This window comes from Nicotiana attenuata, chromosome 1 (assembly GCF_001879085.1).
Source record: "Nicotiana attenuata strain UT chromosome 1, NIATTr2, whole genome shotgun sequence".
NCBI lineage: Eukaryota > Viridiplantae > Streptophyta > Magnoliopsida > Solanales > Solanaceae > Nicotiana > Nicotiana attenuata.
In genome coordinates, this window is record NC_031989.1 from 770364 (window position 1) to 782919 (window position 12556).

Consider the following 12556-nt stretch of genomic DNA (forward strand, 5'->3'; position numbering starts at 1 on the left):
GGCGTGCAACCCGATCCATAAATATCATTATTGCGGCGTGCAACCCGAACCATAAATATCATTGTTGCGCGTGCAACCCGATCCATATCATTTAACATTGTTGCGGCGCGCAACCCGATCCACAAATATCATCCAATGCACGGCATCACCCTTCGTGCTTTAACACTCTTCCTCACCCAATCGACAATCACAAACAAGGGTAAGGGAAATAATAAAACAAGAATAGAAGCCCCAGCAAGGGTACACAAACCAACAAATAAAAACCCGGCAAGGGTACAACATCAATAATCGCAATGTCCCGGCAAGGGAATAAATCATTAACTCTTCTCTTTCTTTTACTTTCATCTCATATTTCACATTATCACTTGAGCTCAAGCTCCAAGGAGTTACTTATCTCATATACCTTCACAATTTGTATTTCAAGCCGAGTTAATGCTCCACGAAGTTCCAAGATTACAATTTCTTTCACAAGGTTTTTACAACATATAGGAGTCATCAATTAAACATGGAAGGCGTAACAACAACCAAACTATCCGCAAATAAGGACTCACGGTCATGCTAGACACCAATGTATAGATACTCATCACCATGCATATACATCGTACTCGATCAATTAGCAAGTAGCAAACAAGACTCAACTCCTATTCCCTCAAGCTAGGGTTAAACCAAACACTTACCTCAACTTCCACGGCCAAATCAATCCACAACAACCGCTTTCCGTCTCGAATTCGGCTCCAACTCAATCAAATCTATACAATAATGACTTCATAATATCAATATATGCTAAACAAATCAAACCCAATGTCTAATTATAGATTTTCAAGCTTTCTTTCCAAAAATTCTAAAATTGCCCCCGGGCCCGCTTGGTCAAAACACAAGGCTCGAACCAAAATCAAATCCCCCATTCACCCTCGAGCCCGAATATATAATTTGTTCTCAAATTCGACCCCAAAACGAGGTCTAAATCAAGAAAAAGTAAAAAGCCCTAACTCTACCCATTTCCCCCAATTTCTACCCTAAATTACATGTTTTAGGCTTAGGAATTCATTGAATATTGATAAAAAATAAAGAAAACGAGTGGAAATTTACTAACCCAAGAAGTGTTGGTGAAAGAGAGCTTCAATGGATGCCTAAGGACCTTGGAGAAGAAGGAGCTCGTGTGAAACTTATGAAAATCCCATCACTGTTCTGTTTTGGAATTAAATATAACTGGGCAAAAATTGCCCTTCGTGTTCGCGGAAAGAGGGCCGCGTTCGCGAAGGGTAAACTTGGCAAGGCATCACGTTCGCGATGGGAAGGCTGCGACGCGAAGAGGAAAGGCTGGGAGTCTAGAAATTTGGTCTACGCGAATGCGTGGGACCACACGCGATCGCGATGAAGGGAGGCTGGGAAACTACGTGAACGCGGTCCAGTGTATGCGAACGCGATGAAGAAAATACTCAAGGCTTCGCGAACGCGGAAGAGGCGTCGCGAACGCGAAGAAGAATTTGTCTGCAACAATTGAAGCTCATTTTCTGCAGTTTTTCTAAGTCAAAAACCATCCCGAAACACTCCCGAGCCCTCGGGGCTCCTAACCACACACGCACACTAACTCAACAACCACTTAACCGTGTGATCAAATCGCCAAAATGACATAAAAAATAACGAATCAAACCTCAAAATCACAAGTTTTTCTTCAAACTTCATAAACTTTCAAATTTAGAGTTTTAAGTCCGAAACACGTCAAACGACGTCCGTTTTCAACCAAACTTTACAGAAAGCGCTTAAACCATATATAAGACTTGTACCGGGCGCCGGAACCAAAATACGGGCCCGATACCATAGTCTTTTAATCAAATTTCATTTCCAATTTCCTTAATTATTTCTAGAAAATAATTTCACACAAAAATTCATTTCTCGGGCTTGGGATCTCGGAATCCGATTCCGGGCATACGTCCAAATCCCATATTTTCCTACGGACCCTCCGGGACCGTCAAATCACGGGTCCGGGTCCGTTTGCCCAAAATATTGATCGAAGTCAAATTTAATCAATGTAATATCCAAATTTAGCATTTTTCTCACAGAATTCATATTTAAGCTTTCCGGATACGCGCCCGGACTGCGCACGCAAATCGAGGAAACCCTAAATGAGGTTTTCAAGGCCTCGAAAGCACGGAATAAATAAGAAAACAGGTAATAACCATTTGGGTCGTCACATAAATTTATTTTATTCTTAAACTTATGCATTAAACTGTGACTAGTATTTTTGAAGTGGAGGATCACCTGATCAAACTATTTATATGCGACCTCGGAAATTGATGAAATTAACTTGAGTGCTGCCACTTTTTTGTGCATGTAGCACACATGTTATTCTGTCAAACTTTAAGTAGAGATATCAAATCACACCTTAAATTACTACTTACTCACTAAATTACAAAACAACAAAATTCCAAAAATATTATTTTCCAGTGACTATAATAAAACCAAGAAAAGACTAAAAAAGAAACAAGATGCAATTCCTAAGCTTGTGGTGATAGATATTAGGTAGCACTAAACTCAAACCCGTGACATCCATCACGTCTGTTTTTGCTTTGTTTCTTTCCTTCCGAACCGAATATTAACAGTACTATATCTAATTTTTTCTAAAAAAAAAATACTGTAGATTTTACTATTGAAAATAAATATTTGAAAATTGGACACGGAATTATATTGAAAATTGGCAACATTTTGTTGTCACTTTGGATATAGATATGCAGATTCCGTGCCCCCACTTAATCACATTTCAGGTCATCTCCAACCTTCCTCCATTTTCGGGGCAACTTTTGCCATATGAAGCTCCAACCCNAGATGTTGCTAAAATTGAAAAGTGAAAATTAAAAATACATTAAATGAAACTACAATAAAATTGGAAATACATAAAAATTGAAAATATATTAAATTAAAATAAATAAAAATTGAAACTACGGTAAATAGAATAATAACTTAGTAGGGAGGTATGTCATTTCCAGATACACCAAAATCATTATAGTATTGAGTGCATGGGGCCGAAGATTGTTGTGGTTGTGACTGTGGATATTGTTGACTTCTTTTATAAATTATTCGTTGTTGTTCTTGTCGCATAAATTCACGACGAGTCGGATCAACAATAGAATCTACATCCATCATTAAAATTTTATTTTCTTCTTTCAAAACTTTTACTCTTAGTTTTTCTTTTGAACAGTCAAAACTTTTTTTTTGCCTCGGTTGCATCCACATCCGTCATATAATATGGGTTATTATTTAGCTAACGGTATATATCCAAAATGGTCAACCCTTGTGCAAACTATTCGTGAGCCACGTTCGGCAAAGAAGAAATATTTTGCGATGAAACAAGAATCATGTCGAAAAGATATTGAACGTGCATTCGGAGTTTTGCAACAACGTTTTGCAATTGTTGCAGGAACCTCACGTTTTTGGCAAAAAGAAGTGCTAAATGATATAATGACTACATGTATTATACTGCAAAACATGATAATCGAGAATGAGCGTGATCTTAATGCACCAATTCAAGATGATTTGGAAGGTCCACCTCCAACAACAGAAATGGCAGTAGATCAAAATCAACGATTTCAAGAATTTTTAGCTCGACATAGAAGAATTAAGGACAAAGATGCTCATTTTGTACTTTGTAATGCATTAATAGATCATTTATGGAGAATACTAGAGGTTGAAGTTAAATATTTATGTAGTATTTCGAATGAATTTTATCGTTATGTAATATGTATTTAATTAATCTTGTATCGCAATGATCCACTTTTATTTGAATTATTAGTTAATTTATAATAATTGCTTACAAATTATATTATTTAAAATTTTATGACGTTGTTTTAATGGAAATTAATGAAAATAAAAGATGAATTTTGTTTAATGGAAATTAAAAATAAAATTGAAATGAAAGATAATAATATAATATAGAAGAGAGAGAAGAATATAAAAAGAATTACTCTTTGGGTAGAAAAAATANAAGCAGACATAGTAGAGTTGCTTAAAACACAGGGAATGCCAGTTAAGAGGATCAATAAGACTTAGAGGGCAAGTTGCTATTACAGGTTCAACACTTAGCAAGAGGTAACATATTGGTAGAAAACAAATTGAGAGAGTTAGAGGAGGCAGATTTTCTGAGATTATGAGATTGACATACAAAGGTGCACAATGCCAAACGAGTCTAACAAATTATATTATTTAAAATTTTATGACGTTGTTTTAATGGAAATTAATGAAAATAAAAGATGAATTTTGTTTAATGGAAATTAAAAATAAAATTGAAATGAAAGATAATAATATAATATAGAAGAGAGAGAAGAATATAAAAAAGAATTCTCTTTTGGGAGAAAAAAATAGGGGAATAGTTGGAGTAAGTTGTCCCTATCAACATTATATTAAGTACCAATTTAGTTCTTTAATGAGGATCCATTCATTCTATTTGGGATGTTCTTGTCATTGTAAAAGAAGTTCTATTTTTTTTTTTTTAGATGAGCTCGTGAATAGATGAAGAAGGTGATGACACCAATTTGGATTTGTGGTGGAAATGATAAGTACTTCTTCATTTTAACTAAAGGTTGCGGATTTGAAATCTGAACATGAAATCGTCCTTTGTTAGGGAGCAATTTATCTTTGATATGAGACTTTTCGATATGAATTCGGATTTAGTCGGACCTCATATGCAAACACTTGGACACCGAACACCGGGATGAAACCACCCCACCCCCACCCCCACCCCCACCCTGGAACATTGTATCTAGTATTTTAGTTAATGTAAGAGGGAGTTGATAGAATTAATTTCCAATACCATCAAGGGAAGCTAATTTAATTAAATTTTCTTTTTTCTTATACAACTCTTGTTTCAAATGATCTCTTAATAGCCTGTTGATATTGTTAGTAGACTGTATTTGTAAAATAATTCTGGAAATATAAATGAATATAAACAGAAATGAACATAAACACAAATGACATAAAACCAATTCGAGCCCACTGAATTCACAGTGTTACCTTAAGGAATTTAATCCCCTCCTAGTACCCAAGGTTGTGGATTATTTCCTCCCAGGATAGAACGAATTACACACTGGTGTAGTGGTACTTCAAACCCCAGTGTTTCAGCGAACACAAAGTTCGGTAGCAAATCACACTTACTTTTTACTTTGTTTGATGCTAAAAGTATGCAGAAGAAGGAGAGAAAACTCAGAAAATCGTAGTGAAATTCTAAGCAGAATAGTGTTGTATTTATAGCCAAAGTTGGGCTGAAATCTGTAGAGGTGCAACTCTTCAGAATGGCTGTTTATGCAAAATGCCCACAGCATAAATGCCATTACATAAATGGCCATTTACTCAACAATAAAGAGGAAAAATTGAAGAGGGTAGTTACTTTTCTGTTACCAAAACAGAAAAACGGATTGGATTTAATATTAATATTCTGTTATTAAAACAAATATTTAATAACCCGAAGCCGAGAGAGCGACGACGACGACGGCGCGAGGCTTGCCTTCTTCTCAACTCTTTAAGAGCTAGAAGAAGAGCAATTGCTTATATACCCATAAAAAACCTCTTCCTCTTCCAATATGGGACAATGCCCATTTGCCAAGGGGGGAACTTAAAATTTCACTCAAAAATTTCATTTCCCTCCATTTCCCATTCACCCTCTTTTAAGTATTTAATATATTAATTAAATACATCCAAAACCCAACAGATATAATCTTGGAACATTTAATTTCTTGGTCTCTTTTTCATCAGAAACTACTCAGGATAAAGCATTCCCTTTTCTTTTTCCTAAATTCAACTCAATCACTTTTAATAATTGGTAAATCATTATTCAAGTTGTCATTAGATTATTATTGTGGACACCACATAACAGGAAAAGAATCATCAAGATCTACTAACTATCGGAATAAAAAATGAAAAGAAAAAAGAGAAAAGATCTACTAACAATTCGGAATCTCTAAAGTTGACTAGACCATTCACTCTAATTTCTTTCTTTTTTTTAACTTTAAATATTCCATTAAAATATTAGATATGACAAGATTAATTAGAGAGCATCACTATTAACTTTGGATCCCACCATTATGTGGTATTTTTACTTTAAATATTCCATAAAAAAATAATACATAATGATGGGATCCAAAGTTAATAGTGATGCTCTCTAATTAATCTTTTCATATCTCATTTTGCAGTGAAAAGTTTACAAGAAGTCAATACTTTGACTTTAATTCTGTACGAATTGACAGTAAATAAAATAGAACATATATATGAGTGAAATCTAATAATTATTAATATAACAGATTATACATCTTTTTAGTAAAACTGAAGTTTCTTTTTAACGATAATACTGAAAAATCAAGCCACAGAATTAAGTTATAAATCTTCAAATTTAATCTCCTTTTAAAGATTTTTACACAATAAGTCACTTATTTTTCTCTTTATATTCATCCATATCTCTTGCTTTCAATATTCTATCAAAGTTTCTCCATGTCTCCCCCCACTCCTTATAGACACCACCATCCTTTTTCCATGACAGTAGTTAGGTTCACCAAAATCATTACAAAAATTAANGACGCTCTTCCGATCTTAAGTGAGAAACATCAGAAGCTTTCTCGCAAAGCTTTTGGCAAGAAAAGAAGGCACTTGTATAAATTATAAATTATACCATACATGTTATATATACAATGTATTATTGGTATATTTCTATGTTTCTGAATACCATTTGGTGGTGACTTATTTTACCATACATATATTCACAATATATTATTGAAATATTTGTGTGTATTTTTCAGAATTGGAAGGTGTTATCTGTGTAAGTTTTTTAAATTTATACATGTTTTATACGGGTTATAAAATGATTGTACCCTAGATACATATAGTGTATTTTTACATTGCAGGATTCGGTAGTTTAGATTTATATAACATGTGATTTGGATCTATATATATTTATTCCAATTCAAACATACACGATGTATACATAAGGTATAATTAGCACCTCATTGAGTTTTGAATATAAAAGACACAAAGCAAAACTAACGATGTAACTTTATATACCATATATATTTCTAGTATAATATATTCAAATATTATAATTTATGCCAATAATATTTTAATACTATATACTTCATAAAATAATTTTTTTAATATGCATATACCACTTACACATACGGTATGTAATAGTTATAATGTCAATATTTCAACTATTTATCCAAGTAGACATCTTTATCCAAGCATAATTGGAAGAGAGAGAAATTAAAATCACATTCATCAATAAAACAAAATCATTCTTCAAAATAGAGATAAAAGATAAGGAAAAGTCATTTATGAATGGAGCGTAAAATCAGTTGAACATTTTAAATATATAGCAACTAGTGAATTTTCTCGCGCTTCGCGCCACTATAAATGATGTTAATAATTTTTTTTACATAATATTGTATACTTTGTTGAGATAAATTAGGTATTTTCTGCCACGTACATAGTATATACATACAAAAATTAATTCGATAAATTGATGAAATCAGAAATATAAATATATGTATTAGAATTAGATCTTGATTTTCTTTCTTCCATTAAATAGTAAAAAATTTGTTTTTCTAAAATTTGCTCTCAAATATAACAAAAATGAAATGAAAAGTAAATAAACCAAAATAGAAAGAGGAAAGGAAAAAAGAAACAAATGTCAATGCAAGTTGCAGTGTCTGTTAATTGAAATACAATTTGGTCAAATACTTCTTTTCATATTCTTTTTCGTTGTTCCATTTTTTTTTCCATTTATATTCCCTAATCTCCTCCTCAATTCTCCATTCCCTAAAAGAGCTGATGTTCTAGGAAATTTTGTACTACTGTAATTTCTTAACATGCGATTGTGCCTTAAGAACGCTTCCAAGAGAAGTTAGAAAGAAAAGCGATGCACCATATCTGAGTGCCACCAGATTCATAGGACCATATCTCCAAATTATCGTCACACATATTTTCTCGATTACAGAAAAGTAAATTAAAAGCAATATTCTTGAAGGACAATTAAAAGAAGGTGAAAATACTAAAATATATTAAAATCATAATCGAAATTAATGATAAATTTTATGTAAGTAATTTTTACCTTAATAATATCTGAAATAACGGATCTCAGCATGTAAATGCCTTTGTCATTGATCTTCTTCCTGCAACACTGTTATTTCTGGAATTAAGATTATTTTTTTAATCAACTCATAGATTATGGTCCCTTAGACCAGCAATCTCATACAAGAACAAAAATAAATATCAGCAATTTAAACAAATATGGCGTCCACACAACTCACTTAGACTGACATAAAGAAAGTACAAAAGGAGATCTCATCTCCAACAACCAAAATATACTAACAGCAAGTATATATTTTCTTTTCTTATAAGGATAAAAAGATACAGATACACCACAATATTCAATTTGATAGAAGATTGAAAGAGAAATTCTCCACTTGGAAAAGCTACAGAGAACCCAAGTTTCCCTCAATTTTCAGGTAATAATGAACCAGATGAATTGGATGAGGAGGAAGAGAGGCATACTAATTGGCACCATTATATTCAATGTCGTAAACTTTTCGCTATCTAGGAAGGCAACTGTTCAAATTGCTACGGTTATTTTTATTAACTTTTTGGAACCGTTTCACTTTTTATTATAATTGTTTGCAACCGTTTCAGTTTTTTTGGAAGAACATTAACTTTTCTTCATCAAATCAATGAACATAAATAAATAGAAAAAATTAGGGATAAAAGCAAAAATACAGAAAAAAAGATAAATAACAATCCTCATTTCTGGAAGATGCCACATCAGATTTATTATGCCCAACTTTATTATATATATAGATTTCCTAAAATTTAGGAATACGGGTAGGATAACTGTTACGGATTTTTGTTATGAATGTAAATATGTAACTGCTAGAAATGTTAATCAAGTGCTACTGCTATGACATTGTAAAAAATTTTAAAATATTGGACAATTATGTTTTTTCCTCTAATTTTAAAGCATAAGGTTTCCTGGACCAATATGTGGTCTATAAGTTGGGCTTTAACCTTATAAAACGTAAAAATAGCACGGTCTAGCCAGTTTTCGGATTGGTCATTCAAAAATAGCCAGCGTTTACTAAGTCAATGAAAAATAGCCACTATTTTGCTGCAACAAAGACCTGTCCAGCATAATATACTGGAGTTCGGTGCACCTGTGTATGAACTTCCAGCATATTATGCTGGAACTCCAACACACGGAAAGTTCCAGCATAATATACTGGAGATTCGAGCACTTGTGTATGAACTTCCAGCATATTATACTGGACTGGTATACTTTGCTGGAACTCCAGTATATTATGCTGGAGTTCTAGTGTACTTATGTTGGAACTCCATCGTATTATGCTGGAGTTCAAGTATACTTAGGCTGTAACTCCAGCATAATATACTGACGTATTTTTCGGGTTTTGAACAGTGTTTTCGCTCAAATTTATCTTTACATGAAAAGTGGCCAAATTTCAATTACTTTTGAAACTGGGCTATTTTTGAACGACCACTTGTAAATCTGGCTATTTTTGAATTTCTCCCTTATAAAACTTGGGTTTATGTTTCGGATTATCCAGATTTATAGAGGCGATATAACGGGGGAATTACGCTCCTTGTCACTTGGCCCAACAGTCCATCAAAAAATGGCCCACGTTTGAAGCCCTTACCTGATATGGTCCAGGTTGTGCATAATCTGAAAATTATTTTTCACCAGTTAGCCCATCCTATTTTTTTCTTTTCTTCGTTCTTCTTCTTCTTCCTCTTTCACGACTTTGCACCCCAAAGTTTCTCTATCATTATATATATTCTTCAATTCTCCTTCCAGATTCAAAGTTGATAATCACTATTAAGATGAGAAGAAAAAATACCACTTAAGAGAATTATTATTTTTGGAGTCACCATTAAAGGTCATTCGAAGCTTCAATTTCAGAAATTAAATTTTTCGATTTTGTTAGTTTTTTGGATTGGGTGTTGGCCCTATTGATTGAGATCGTCAAGGGAAGTTCAAAACTCAAATTTGAAGTGATTTGGAGCAGATTTGAGGTAGATTTGAGTTGAATTTCAGAAATTGAATTTTTCGATTTTGTTAGTTGTTTGGATTGGGTGTTGGCCCAATTGATTGGGATCGTCAAGGGAAGTTCAAAACTCAAATTTGAAGTGACTTGGAGCAGATTTGAGGTAGATTTGAGTTGAATTTCAGAAGATGCCCAAAGAAGAAGAATAACCGGTGAAGCTCCATTAATAGGATTTATTTGTATAATAGTGTATAATATTGTATAAGTAATGTATAATAGTGTATAAACACATCTTATACATTATGTTATACAAGGCTGATACATTATTTACAGGTATTTGGTGGATTTCTCACATTTCCTCTTCTTCTTCTTCTTCTTCTTCTTCTTCTTCTTCTTCTTCTTCTTCTTCTTCTTCAACTGTGTCACGACCCGAATTTCCCACCCTCGGGAGTCGTGATGGTGCCTACTGATGAGAGTTAGGCAAGCCAACCCTTAACTACTTTTAGCATTAACCATTTTACTTTTTTTAACAATTATCAGTAATATCATGATACAACGGAATAAAGTAAATAAGCGGAAGTCTTAAATTAAAGAATCTGAACAACAATGCGGAAGCTCAACATAAACCTCTACCCAAGAACTGGTGTCACATACTCACGAACTACTAAGAGTACTAAATACAACCGTTTGAAAGAAAATATAATTGTTTGTCTCGAAATACATGAGATAACAGACTGAAATAAAAGATAGAAGAGACGCCGGGCCTGCGGACGCCTGCAAGGCTACCTCGGTGTCTCGTGGACTGAAGGTCGGCTCCCTCACTACTACTACGCACCGCAAGCTGCTCCGACACCTGGATCTGTGCAAAAGAGCACAGAGTGTAGCATCAGCACAACCGACCCCATGTGCTGGTAAGTGCCTGGCCTAACCCCGGCGAGGTAGTGACGAGGCTAGGACCAGACTCCAGATAAACCTGTGCAGATATTTATATATATACAATGCAACAAAGAGGCAACAGAAATAAACAATTAAAATCGGGGGAGGGAACATGCTTCAGGGGTAAAGATATAAATAGAATATCAGACATAATAGAAGAGAAATCTACAGTCTAGCTTCTAACACGGAAGCAAGAAATAAATACAATTTTCATGTTCAGCTCATCTTGTTGCAGGCGTGCAACCTGATCCCATTTCTCGTATCTCGTGGTAGGCGTACCACCCGCTCCCATTTTATAATATCTTGTGGTAGGCGTACCACCCGCTCCCATTTCATAATATCTTGTGGTAGGCGTACCACCCGCTCCCATTTCAATCCAACACAATATAACAAAATAATCCCGGCCAGGGGACAGCAATAATAACTTCACGGCAAGGGAACAAAATATCAAATCAAATGTCCCAGCAAGGGAGAAACATCTACAACCACACTTGTCCCAACATCTAACTATCACAACTATGATCAACCCTATTACAACATCTAACTACCACAACTATAATCAATCCTGTTACAACATCTAACTACCACAACTATAATCAATCATGTTACAACATCTAACTACCACAACTATGACCAATCTTGTTACAACATCTAACTACCACAACTATGACCAATCCTGTTACAACATCTAACTACCACAACTATAATCAAACTTGTTACTACACCTAACTACCTCATCTATAACCAACCTATTACAACATTTAACTACCTCAGCTATAACCAACTTATCACAACACTTAACTACCTCAGCTATAACTATAGTCATCACTCAACACAAGGAAACATTAACCTAAGCGTCCGTAATATCAATTAAGAACACAGTACAAGGGAACCACAACTCAACAATAGCCCGCCAAGGGGGGGGGGCAACATGATGATCTCTTCTCTTTCTCACTTTTACTTCACAATTCTCTTCACAACTCGAGCCAATGCTCTAGAGGTTCAATTACCACTTATACTTCCGCAATTCGTTCTACAACTGGAGCCGACGCTCCTCAATGTTCATAAGTCACGTCTCTTTCCACAACTTTACCCAACAAACAGAAATACACACCAAGGCATGGATAATACAACGAAGTCATGAAAATCACAATATAAGACTCACGGTCATGCTTGGCACCAACGTATAGATACTCGTCACCATGCCTATACGTCGTACTCAACAAGAAGCACATAGCAAATATGACTCAACTCCTAATCAAGCTAGGGTTAAACCGAACACTTACCTCGTTGCTTTGAATTCAACTCAAGCCTCAATTATAGCTTTACCCCCTCGATTCCAGCACCAATCCACTCGAATCTAGTCAATAGTTACTTAATTACATCAATAAATGCTAAATGAATCAATTTGAATGCATAAAAATGAATTTCCCAAAGTCTTTCCCAAAATTTCCAAAATTGCCCCTGGGCCCACGTGTTCAAAACCCGAGGTTCGAACCAAAACCCGGTTACCCATTCCCCCACGAACGCAAATATATGATTTGTTTTGAAATCGGACCTCAAATTGAGGTCCAAATCCCCAATTTTAG